The 12,434-nt window shown below is 43.1% G+C and overlaps 1 long non-coding RNA gene across 1 annotated transcript in view; it reads right to left on the bottom strand.

Moving 5' to 3' along the window:
* The window catches only part of LOC115357439 (uncharacterized), a 40,125-nt gene that overhangs the window by 23,206 nt on the left and 4,485 nt on the right, over positions 1 to 12,434 (bottom strand). The window contains exon 2 of the long non-coding RNA XR_003928110.1: positions 486 to 637. This is a non-coding gene — a long non-coding RNA (uncharacterized LOC115357439). The remainder of the gene's footprint in view (positions 1 to 485; positions 638 to 12,434) is intronic.

Consider the following 12,434-nt stretch of genomic DNA (forward strand, 5'->3'; position numbering starts at 1 on the left):
ATCTGAATCTGAATCTGAAAATGTGAATAAAGGCCTCATAAACTTCTCTACTTATTGCTTGTTTGTTAAATAGAACTATCTCATGTTAATTTGGCATTAGCTTCAAATATCATCATATATATACCAAAATAATCAACATATAGACATGGAAATTGTTGGTATATGTCCCTTCAGCGCAGAGATCAAAGTGCATAAGAGAAAGAAAGAAAACAAGATAGAGAGATAATGACGAAGCTGAAGAAGCAGCAGGTGATTCAGACAGGACGGCGCGTTCCTCACCTGGCGGCCATGGCTCCATGCCAGTACACACAAACACGCACGCACTCCAACACACAGCAAACACACACACTCACAACTCAGGAATACAAGTGATTCAGACAACCAGGTGGAAGGGCAACTAAGGACACGCACACACCTACACACACACACACACACACACACACACAAGCCAACACATAATGCCAGGGTAAACCAAGCTCTCTTACCTCTCTTTCATCGCTCTTGTCTCATCGTTGTTTCGTTCTGCTCTGGGGTTTTCTGCTTCCGCTCCTTCCCCTCTGCAGTGAGGCTCCTTTTCTGTCTTTCTTACACCTCATCTCTCTCTCTCTCTCTGTCTCTTTCTAGCCCCGCTCAGGACCTGAAAGGCAATAGGGCAGAGGGAACAGGATGATTAAAACAAGCGTTCGACTGGGATGAAGCTGTCCCGAATGCAGCGCCACAGATAACTCTCCATTAAAAAAAAAAAAAGACTCCATATGTGAAACCGGTCCTTGTAGAACTCCACTCATCACGTCTGCAACCTGGAAATCTTCCAAAATATTTTCTGACTCAGGGCGTATAAGGAATGACAAATAATTTCTGATCAAGATAAAAAGCAGAGGCTGTTGTGCGGCAGGCTACAGCTGTTCATACACTGCAAAAACGCAAAATCTTACCAAGATTATTTGTCTTATTTCAAGTCAAAAATGTCTTATTTCTAGTCAAAATATCTCATTACACTTAAATAAGACATGATCACCTCAGAAGTAACTTGTTTTTAGACAATTTTCACTTGAAACAAGTGAAAATTCACTTGTTTCAAGTGAAAATTTGCTTGTTTCATTGACAAAATTTGCCAGTGGAAAAAGTGAAAATTCACTTGAAATAAGTGAAAATTAGCTAGAAACAAGAAACAAATTTTGCCAATGAAACAAGCAAATCTTCACTTGTTTCAAACAAATTTTCACTTGAAACAAGAGACAATTGTCTAAAAACAAGTTAATTCTGAGGTGATCATGTGTTATTTTAAGTGTAATGAGATATTTTGACAAGGAATAAGACATTTTTGACTTGAAATAAGACAAATAATCTTGGTAAGATTTTGACTTTTTGCAGTGTAAAGCTGATAAAGCCGCATGTGCCAAAGTGTAAAGTGTGTTTTATTCCACCAAACGTCTGCTGAATGGCAGCTTTACAAAAAAACAAACCAAAAAAAAAAAAAAAAAAAAAACAGTCAGCAGATGACCTGTGATAAGGCAGACAGCGCTCCAACAGCATGAGTGACAGCAGCCAGCAACATATTTGCAGAGTGGAGCAGAAAGATTTCTCAGAGTAACCAGAGGAATGAGGTTCAGCTTGAGGTCAGCTGAGCACTGAGAGGTAACGATGGAAAAAAAAAAAAAAAACAACAGTCAAATATAGAAAAAACAGGGTTCCAAAGAAAGATCAGTGTTGTTATTAGTGCCAGTTCCAGTTAGCACGTGCTCACCTGTTAGTGCTCCTCATGTCATTAGTCAACATGTAATCATATTGTTGTTGTAGGAATGAGCTTATCGTGCTAATATGGGGTGTGTGAGGCTGTTACGGCGCAGGCCTGAAATTGCAAACAGCTGCCGCCCCCCCCCAACCAACACACACACACACAACAAAACACACACTCCTCCACTCCCCCCCTCCCCCCATTCTCTTCTGCAGAATACAGCTGTGCAGATAAAGGACAGGAGTTAAGCAAATGTTGCACAATGGCCAGTAAACAATGGACCCCCCCCCACACACACACACCTTTACAGACACACACACACAAATGCTCAGTTCAACACACGCAAGCAAGAGTGCATGCGTGCAGAAACACCTTCCCCATTCCCCCCCTCTTTAAATCTCTATTCTCAATGATAAACCCCTTTATTCTCTCTGCCCCCTCCCATGCACCCACCCCCGCCTCAGTCGAACACCCCCGCTAAAATAAAATTAAAAAAAAAAGAGCGAAGCAGTAACAGTGCTTCTTTGTCTCGCCCTCCCCTCCTCTCTTCTTCTTCTCCTCGTGCTCCTCGCTCTGCCCTGGCTGATGCTGGACGACTCGGGACGAGGGCAGCATGCCTCGACAGGACCGGCTCACGGGACGAAGAGGACACGGAAGAGAGGAGAGACGAGGGGGAAACAAGGTGGCGGGGGACGGGGAGAGGAGAGCGAGGGTCTTACGGCCATTTTTTTTTTTTTTTTTTTTTTTAAAGTCTGGTTCTAGAGAGCTCTGGTTCTAGTCCTACAACCTTCATGAACTCACCGACTCCAACAGACCACAGTGTCACAGAATGCCCTTTACACACACACACACACACACACACAGAGAGAGAGAGAGAGAGAGAGAGAGAGAGAGAGAGAGAGAGAGAGAGAGAGAAGGGCCTATTTCTGGTTTAGCACTATTCAACACTGAGGCTAAATTTATACAATTAAGAAAAGATGAAGCCAGAAAACAAACTGTATTTTCTTTCTTTCTTTTTTTTTTAAAGAGCAAACAGCCAAAATGTAATAATAATAATAATAATAATAATAATAATGATAATAATAATAATAATAAGCGCCATATCACCTAGGTTCTAACTTCTCCAAGGCTCAGAAACAATGTTCCGACAGGCGCTTTTTTTTTTGGTTTGTTTTGTTTTTTGTTTTAAATAACTCTTAAGTACACATCTTGTAATTTCTCATTTACGCACAAGAAAAACAGCGGACAAAACTGCCCATTGAGGTTAGACATAATTTTAGCCATTTTGGTTCTGGTACCACTGCGAGCGTGGCTCCCAAATAGCATAAATAGTGCTCTTGTAATGGTGCCTGAGGCATGTCTCATTTGGAAGTGAGGGAGACAGTACAGCTGAACACACACACACACACACACACACACACACACACACACAGACACACACCCTAGCAGCTCAGAGGCAATCGGATCATTAACCCCAACTAATCTAAAAACATTATGTTTATAAAAAAAAAAACAAAAAAAAAAAAACACGCCTTTCCAGCTTAAGCGCCCACAAAAGCCAAGCCATGCTAATTCATTCCCTAGTGTGTGTGTGTGTGTGTGTGTGTCTGCGAGTGGTGTATTTGTGTGCGATGGTGATGTGTGTGTGTGTGTGTGTGTGTCATGCCTTTCTATGTGTATGTGTGTAGGCTTGTGCGTCATGTCTGCCTGCATCTACAGAGTATGTTGTGTGACAGACAGGAGCAGGAGAGCATGACAGAGACAGTAAAAGTGTGTGTGTGTGTGTGTGAGAGAGAGAGAGGGAGAGAGAGAGATTGCCAGTGATGCAGCTAGCAGCCTTGATCTCAACTCCTGCCTCTCTCAGAGGCCCCGCTGAGTCTGCTTCATTAATCAATAGGACAGATGAAGACAGACTCCTGCCGTGCCATGAGGAAAAACGGTAGCTTGTGTGCATCAGTGTGTGTGTGTGTGTGTGTGTGTGTGTGTGTTTGTGTGTGTGAGCGAGCGAGAGGAAGCTAACATGCCCTTGGGGAGGAGGTGGCAGACATGATGCAAACCTTCAAGGCTTCCTGCCTACACAGAAATGCACCACGTTGGATTAGCTTTCTTGTAACACAAGAAAAAAAAAATCATATTCCATTGATAGATTCTCTGCACAGATGAGTATTTTTAGATAACCTCCTGCAACCCCAAGCAAGCATTCAAAAGACACACACAAAAAAACCCCACTAGAATCTTTTAGTTTGCTGTTTTCCCCCTTTAGCAGACTCTGGGTCTGAGGTCGCTGCAGTCTGCTAATTCTGGACATGCTCAAAGAACCAAATCAGTGATTCTGAATGTCGTGCACATTTCCTACAATTCAGCCACATTTCACACTGACACAAACCATTCGACAAATCAACAATTAAAGCTAACACATAAAATCTAATTCCTCCATTTTGAAATTAGAATTTTTGGTTGAAAAACCAAATCCCTCACATCCTAATATCCTCACACTGATGACATCTTATTAAGACGATTAGACCCTTAACACTTCTGCTGCAGCGACCAACAAAGTCATCGCCATTCTTAAACCACGGAACTGATCATCACAAACGTTTCTCAGGGGACTATTTTCCAGTGGAGGGAGCATCTCACCATGCTCAATTTCACGTCATCGACACACAACTGTGCTGCTGCTTTTAGGGACACTAACGTGGACGACCTTATTCCGGTGAAGTCTCTCAAAGCTCATTTACATATTGAGGTGGGATGAATAGAAATCAATGGCTGGATAAAAGGGAGGAAAAATGATGTTGGAGTTCTAAAATGCGACTGCTTGCTTGGGAAAAGATTAGCAGAAACATGAAGTGTATACGCTTTGTAGATATTACACTAAACATGCAGAATCACTGGGATGGTGCCTTAAAGGAAGACAGGGCTGGGAACAGGATGTGCAGTGCTTACTTAAATTGTAACTGTATGACTTTGTGTGGGGACTCCCCCCTCCCACACTCTGGGTATGGGAGGTCCATAAAGTTGCTCAGCTAATTCTGGACAATATCCGCTGAAATCACATAATGAAGCTGCAGCATAGGCGGTTCTAGGGGGTGGCAGGGGGTGGCAGCTGCCCCCCTAGAAAAATGCCTTGCCACCCTAGTTGCCACCCCAATTTCAGACAACTTATTTATTTATTTTTTAATTGTGGCTGTTCGGAAACTCGCTGTTACGAGACTCAAATGTCCGAGTGCAAGTAAATGCAGCAAAAGATGACACTGCCACTATTTAAGGGGTTGATAAATAAATAAATAAATAAATATTTCTAATGCCACCTTTGGTTTTCTATTCAATGCTTTACTCATGTACCACAATAACAGAATGTTTTTGAGTTAAAATATCCTCATTTGGGGGTTTTCCAAGCAAATATTGATATATGTGATCGTTTGGTATTAAATCAGCATATATATTTCTGCCAACCCTTAGAGTCTCCAAGTCTCCAAGTCTCCTTAGAGTCTTGCCACCCCATGAATATTTGTCTAGATCCGCCCCTGAGCTGCAGCGATGTCTTGCGTGCACCTGCGTTCCTGGGATGCCATTTTTAAGAAAGCAGGCAGGCCACGTCTGCTGGTCAGATAAGAATTCACCAGAATCCAGCAATTACACACACACACAACTGTAATCACTCGCCCCACAACCACCCTCAAACACTCACATGCAGACACACACACACACACACATTCATTGCAGCTATTGATGTGTCTATCTAGTCTTTAAAACCCAGGCTATAAAAAAACGTGTCAAGGGCTTATTCAAGAAATTTTATGAAAATGGGTTTAATATACCTCCAGGAGCAGTCAAATCAAATGGAAAATACTTAAAAGCGTGAACTCCACAAGCGAGCGAGGCTCATCAAGCGCACTTCCAATACTTCCGCCATTTGAAATGCACACGCTCTCTGTCAGTTAAAAAGCCAGCGTGGCTCGACGAAGGCAGGTAATACATGGGACAAGAATCCCCGGCGCTCACATGGGACAACTCAAACTGCCAATCATGTGCCAAGGCCCCCGGTCCTCATTCATTTTGATCTAAATGGGACCAAAAATAGCTGGCGCGGTGTCATCGGAAGTCATCTGCCCAACGCACTTACTCATCTGCACAGTGGGAGGATAAACCCTTGGGGAGTGAGCATTATAAGTATTGTATATTGTGAAATGTGACTGTGAGAGCATTAGTCATTACCGTGTTTCTTTGTGAGTCAGAATTAGCAGTAAGTGCGACATGAGAAAGAAAAAGACAGTTAAGTCTGTTCCAGCAGGCCGCAACATGACTCGGCTTCAGACGCCCCGAGTAGAAAACACTCCCAGTCAACTATTTTTATCGACCAAATGTGGTGGAAATTTTCTTCTAACAAATTATGGTTCAGCTGGAAAGCTTCAGACCCTTTGTAGTTGTAAAGAGTATATGTGGGCATATTTTCCCCCCCAAGAAAATCATTTTTAAATTATCCCAATTTTAAACATGAGAGAAAAACTGGTGGCTGCACAGTGAACCATGTTGAAATCCTTGTGAAACACATCTGAACGCAGCCCTCTCTAAAGCTTGGAAGCAAATGAAAATGAACAGGAAATTAGCAAAAAGTTGTGAGAAAATGACCAAAAAAAAAAAAAAAGATTTTTAAAAAATGATAATAAAATTAAAATGAATTAAATTAAAACGACACTAAATGAAATGACAATAATACTTTTCATGTCATTCAGAGAGTCTGCTGTAATTTGAGCAGTCGAAGACACTGAATTGACAATTTACCAGAGTAAGCAAGATTGGGACTTTAGGCTTGGTGAGGAGCTGGATTTGGGTTTATTTTGTCATCGGGTATGAGGAATGTGTGTCATTTCCTGGAGCTCCAACAGGCGAGCGGCTGGCAGTGCCACAGCGGGCGCCTCTCCCTGCAGCCCGGCCACAGCACAGCACTTATCAGGCAACGGGAGCTTTGGCCTCCTCACTTAAATACGGCAGGGGCTTCTTTTGTTTGTGCTCAATGGAACTTGTGATATTTGCCCCGGGGCTCAAGGCTCTCTTTGTTAACCATTGTGTGCTGCTGAATACATTTTTTTCTTCAACTTCATACAGAGATATACTGTTGAAAATAAGAAAAACTTCTATGAGACACTCAACTGAAAGAGGCCCTGTTTGTGGATGAACTGAGATACTAGGATGCTAATGATGCTAATTATTAACCATAAAGGTAAAATTCACCCTTAAAGAGCTTTCCATTGAACTCGGATAGGACTGGGATAAATCTAGTCCACGTGGAAAAGTGCAAAGACACACCAATTAGGTCGGAACTCCAAGTCAGAGCCATGGAAACGGTCTCAACGCTAAGTTACATGCTGTCACAACAAAATGGAGCCGCCATTTTTATTTGAAAAGCAGTTGAGCTTCAGTCTAGCATTCTCTGTAATCTTTTTTTCACCGTGGTACCAGGGGCGGATCTAGACAAATATTCATGGGGTGGCAAGAGGGTGGCATGGAGACTTTAAGGGGTGGCAGAAATATATATGCTGATTTAATACCAAACGATCACATATATCAGTATTTGCTTGGAAAACCCCCAAATGAGGATATTTAAACTCAAAAACATTCTATTATTGTGGTACATGAGTAAAGCATTGAATAGAAAACCAAAAGGTGGCATTAGAAATATTTCTTTATTTATTTATTTATTTATTTATTTATCAACCCCTTAAATAGTGGGAGTGTCATCTTTTGCTGCATTTACTTGCACTCGGACATTTGAGTCTCGTAACAGCGAGTTTTCAAACAACCACAATTAAAAAATAAATAAATAAATTGTCTGAAATTGGGGTGGCAACTAGGGTGGCAAGGCATTTTTCTAGGGGGGCAGCTGCCACCCCCTGCCACCCCCTAGAACCGCCTATGCGTGGTACACATTCCTAGCTTAACTGAGCACCAGCAGTGAGGATGCCTGGCTGCAGCTAGACTAGCTAACGTTAGTGTCACTGACTCTTGTTAGTGAGTCATTTGCTGTCAGTGGGCAGGTCAGTGCTGTTCTGTCTTCTTGTGAGCGTCCATGTCAGTTGGAATGGAGGGAATTCAACATGGAGGTGGGAAGTTTCCTCAGAACATCCGACAGGCACAGGAAAGCTCCATTAGATACACTGTTTGGTGTCACCAATTTATGATATTCAGTGTATCCCAGAAGATTTTTTTTATTAAGTGTTGCAATTGGATTTTTTAGTGTAACCACTTTCTCTCAACCGCCCTTGTTTACCTCAGTTAGTGATTTCCTACATTTCCCAGAATGCCTTGACACAGTCTGCTGATGGATAGAGAAAGGCAGAGAGAAAAATAGTGAAGCAGCACATTTTCTAGCTCCAAGTGTAAGAAGATGACAGTTGTGTTGTGCATGGCTTCAGAAAAAGCCATCAAAGAGGGCGTTACTGATGACGTGGGCAGAGATTTGAGATGTGGCTGCGCGGCATTCTGTCTGTGGAGAATGGTATTTCTGCCTCTTTTACTCGGTATGATTGATTCAGGGATTCTGATGAACTGACACCAAAACCTGACATTAACAGATTTTTTAGACAGCTGAAAAATTAAAAAAAAAAAAAAAAAAACTGTGATAAAACTTTACAGCTGCACTTGCTAATAAAAAATACATCACCTAAAAAAATAACTGGGCCTAAAACAGCAAGGTAAATTACCAAGAGCAGTTATACAATTTTAAACTTTTGTGTGTGTGCGTGCGCTTTAACCTAAAACTGGATATAACTGTGGCAACATAAATGTATTGTAACTGGACATGGAATGAATAGACTGTATTAAATCTCAATCCCAGAATGAAGTTGCTGTCTCCTTGTGTTTCTAGCACAAAACAAAACCAAAAAAAAAAAAAGACAGAAAAAAAGAAAAAAACCCAGACATGAATACCCATGTCAGCGCCCAACCCGAGATGGCCCTGATTGCATAGACTCATTGTGTTAGTTGACACTGTACCAACGCCTGACGTTCAGACAAAGGGGCCGGTGCAGGCCTCGAGGGGGCAGATGACAAACACTCCTAAACCACAGCCAGACATAATCCAGCACCCCCTGCCCGCCCGCCTGCCCCTGTCGCATCTCCCTCCCTGACAAACACACAGCAGAGGGGGGGGGGGGTTCATTCAGAGAACATTAGGGAGGTGATGGGGGCCAGGCACCGAGGGACTCTCCTCACTTTGCCGTCCTAATCACCGACACAACTCCTCCAGAGGGACGCCCCCCTTTCCTGTTCCCGCCTACAAGCCAGCTCCACCCCACCCCCCTCGCCCGAACCCACGACCCAGACATATCCAGAAGCGTTTGAGGGTAAGCAGGAGGGGTCCAACCAAAAATGAACAGCCCCCCCGAGGGCTGTAGTTTAATTGTCCATCTTCTTTGGGTCCAAATTAAACAAGCCTGAGTACATTCAAGTGTCCACCAGCCCCCCTCCCCGCACCTCACCCCACCACCTCTAACAGAGTGGCACGTTCCATAGAGCGTGCCATTGATGTCGAGTGACGAGCGAGACCCCATTGTCTCGTTATATTGTCTTCAATTAAGCGGGAGATGATGGGAGACAATGAGAGGAGCATTTGTAATCATGAGCCTTCTGAACTCACGCTGGGAAGCAGAACTTCATTATGCCCAATGGTCCCCTCTCGACGATAAAACCCAGAATATGTGCGGTTTCTCTTTAGCAAGATTTGGAGCATAAATGGGTTGGAAAAAATCGAGTCGCCGGGAAATACAGCGGGGGTTCTGAAGTCGACGCTGGCTCCAGATCACTGCGTCATGCCAATACTATTTTTTTCCTGTACTGTGAGAGAGCCGCGGATCTAAACTGGGGCTGTGTACCCTTCACAATGTTTCAGTACCAGTAACAACACCCGAATTCCACTACTGTTGTAACAGACCGTTTTCAGGTGTTTTTTGCTAGTTTTTTCATTTGATGAAATTCTACATGTATATGTTGTTTATTTTCATTCAAACAACTATAGGCTTCACACACACACACACACACATATACATACACAAACACATATGTGTATATTATACATGTGTGCGTGCAAATTAAAAACAGATGCTTGGTAAAAAAAAAATTAACAATAACTTAACACCTGAAACTTTCCCCACAAAGACTTCTTCATCCATGCACTGCAAAAACGCAAAATCTTACCAAGATTATTTGTCTTATTTCAAGTCAAAAATGTCTTATTCCTAGTCAAAATATCTCATTACACTTAAAATAAGACATGATCACCTCAGAAGTAACTTGTTTTTAGACAATTTTCACTTGTTTCAAGTGAAAATTCACTTGAAACAAGTGAAAATTTGCTTGTTTCATTGGCAAAATTTGTTTCTTGTTTCTAGCTAATTTTCACTTATTTCAAGTGAATTTTCACTTTTTCCACTGGCAAATTTTGCCAATGAAACAAGCAAATTTTCACTTGTTTCAAGTGAATTTTCACTTGAAACAAGTGAAAATTGTCTAAAAACAATTTACTTCTGAGGTGATCATGTCTTATTTTAAGTGTAATGAGATATTTTGACTAGGAATAAGACATTTTTGACTTGAAATAAGACAAATAATCTTGGTAAGATTTTGCGTTTTTGCAGTGTGGGCACAAAATGTGGCCAGTTTTTCAAACATTTTGGAGCCATCTCGCCCAGCCTCTCTGTCCACACCTCTGCTTTACGTCTGAAGTTGGTCACACACATGCGTGCTGGCAAGCCAGAGTCGGTACCTGAGTGTAGCGCCTAACTCTCACACACACTTCTGCACACAGTGGCCCCAACTTAATTCAGTCTGTACCACTCAAGTGCTGAGTTTCGGTACCAGTCCTAATCTCAACCTGGCCAATCGCAACCATCCTCTTGTAATAGCTTCAATTCACTTATCTGAAATGTTGCTGCAACTTCCTGCCCTGTTTCAAGTTCTGAAACGCTGTCACGCTTTTTTTAGATAAAGTCAGGAGGAATTTTTTTTTTTTTTTTTTTTAAATCACTAATAATACCTTACACAGAGCACGAGGCGCCACGGATTTCTGAGGCAGTTTTTTGAGGATGAATTTACAGGCATCACATGTAGCCGTGATGTCTTTTCATCTTCACTGCATAAATGTTGCACAAGCTTAGCTCTGAGAACAGAAGCTTTAGCAGTGCCGGTGTCAGCTCAGAGCCGTCTGTAGGAATGAGACTTCTTTACGAAAGAAAGAGAAAAACTCGAGAGCCGCATTATCTGCATTTACCTGGAAAGCGCTCAGCTGAGAAATGACTCGAACCTGACGTGTCTCGCCGGCTTTGTCGCTCACCCCGTCATTTAAAAATCGTGTTCCGCCGTGGCTGTAAGGCTTTGATAGAACCACCCGACCGGACAAATACCGCTTTCATAAAATTGTGCAAATGATTTCTTTCATCTAGGATCGTGGCAGCATTGTTCCCCCCCCATCCCTGACCCTCCTCCACCCCTTCTTTCCCCTCTCTCCTCGCAGCAAAAGGAGCTAATCTGAGACGAACACTCGCACCCGTCTGACACACTGTCAAAACCCAAACTGGGATGATTTTTTTTTTTTTTTTTCTTTAAACCATGCAAGTGGAGCATGAGGTACAAACCTTCATATACTGAGACAACGAGAAAGGGGATCGAGAAACGGCTGTGTTTCTTGCCGTACACGCCGTGGAGATTACACATTGTGCCTCCAAACGTTCTTTACCCATCCATCCCTTCGGCTCATCTTCCGCATGCATGAGGCAAAGACCAGATACGCGCCGAAACATTTTGGTTTGGGCCCATTCGCAGATTAAATGCGTCCGTAATGGCTGCCAGTCGGAAGATATCTTTTACGTCGTGCCACTCCGGGGCCGAACCACCTTTTCCCCCATCGGGGCCCGGACTCCCTTATCTGATTCCAGCAGACGGGGCGAGATGATGGCCGTGCCAAGCGGAGCTCTTTGATTTTTTTTTTAAGTATATCTTTCTGCTTTCACACGGCTTTATTGATCGCCGACAGACCTCGTTTTGTCCCGTTGCCGAAAGAGCGCTTCAAGTGTGCTCTATTTGTAATGTGATCATCCAGATGAGGGACGACACAGGGGTGGACAAGCCCCCTAATCCCACCCCCCCCAAACACTCCTGAGCGCCGTCTGCGGTGAATTTTGTTGACTGCCACTGTCGAGTTTCTCATCGCCTGAGGGTAAGATGACCCCCTCCCTTTTTTTTTTTTTTTTTTTTGGAGAGGTCAGAGTATAATCCATAGTTAAGTGCCGCCTTTATGAAGAACAATAGCCGGGGCTGGTGACCCCAGGGTGGTGGCCAAATTTCACCCTCGATGTGATTTCGAATGCATCCAGAGAAAAGCATGTGTTATGGCTGACAGTCAGCGTATGAACACATTACACGAGGCTGATGCTGATTTCCCAGAGCGTGTTGCGTTGATCTCGCCATTGATTTTCAGCTAAACGTTCTGACCAAAGGCTAAATGCTAAATGTTTTTTAGCGTGCTCATCAACCTCGGTGAGCTTGACACATTCCTCCGCGCTGAACAGCAACAGTATGCTGTATAGTCGGGGAGCATCTGCCTCGTCACTCCGCCCAGATGGCAGCGAGAGCGTATGTAAATTGGTTCATTAACCTTACAGCGCTTTAACCACTGGGCCATGTAGAGGGTTCGTTCCAT

Source organism: Myripristis murdjan, chromosome 4 (genome assembly GCF_902150065.1).
Source record: "Myripristis murdjan chromosome 4, fMyrMur1.1, whole genome shotgun sequence".
NCBI classification, from domain to species: Eukaryota; Metazoa; Chordata; class Actinopteri; order Holocentriformes; family Holocentridae; genus Myripristis; species Myripristis murdjan.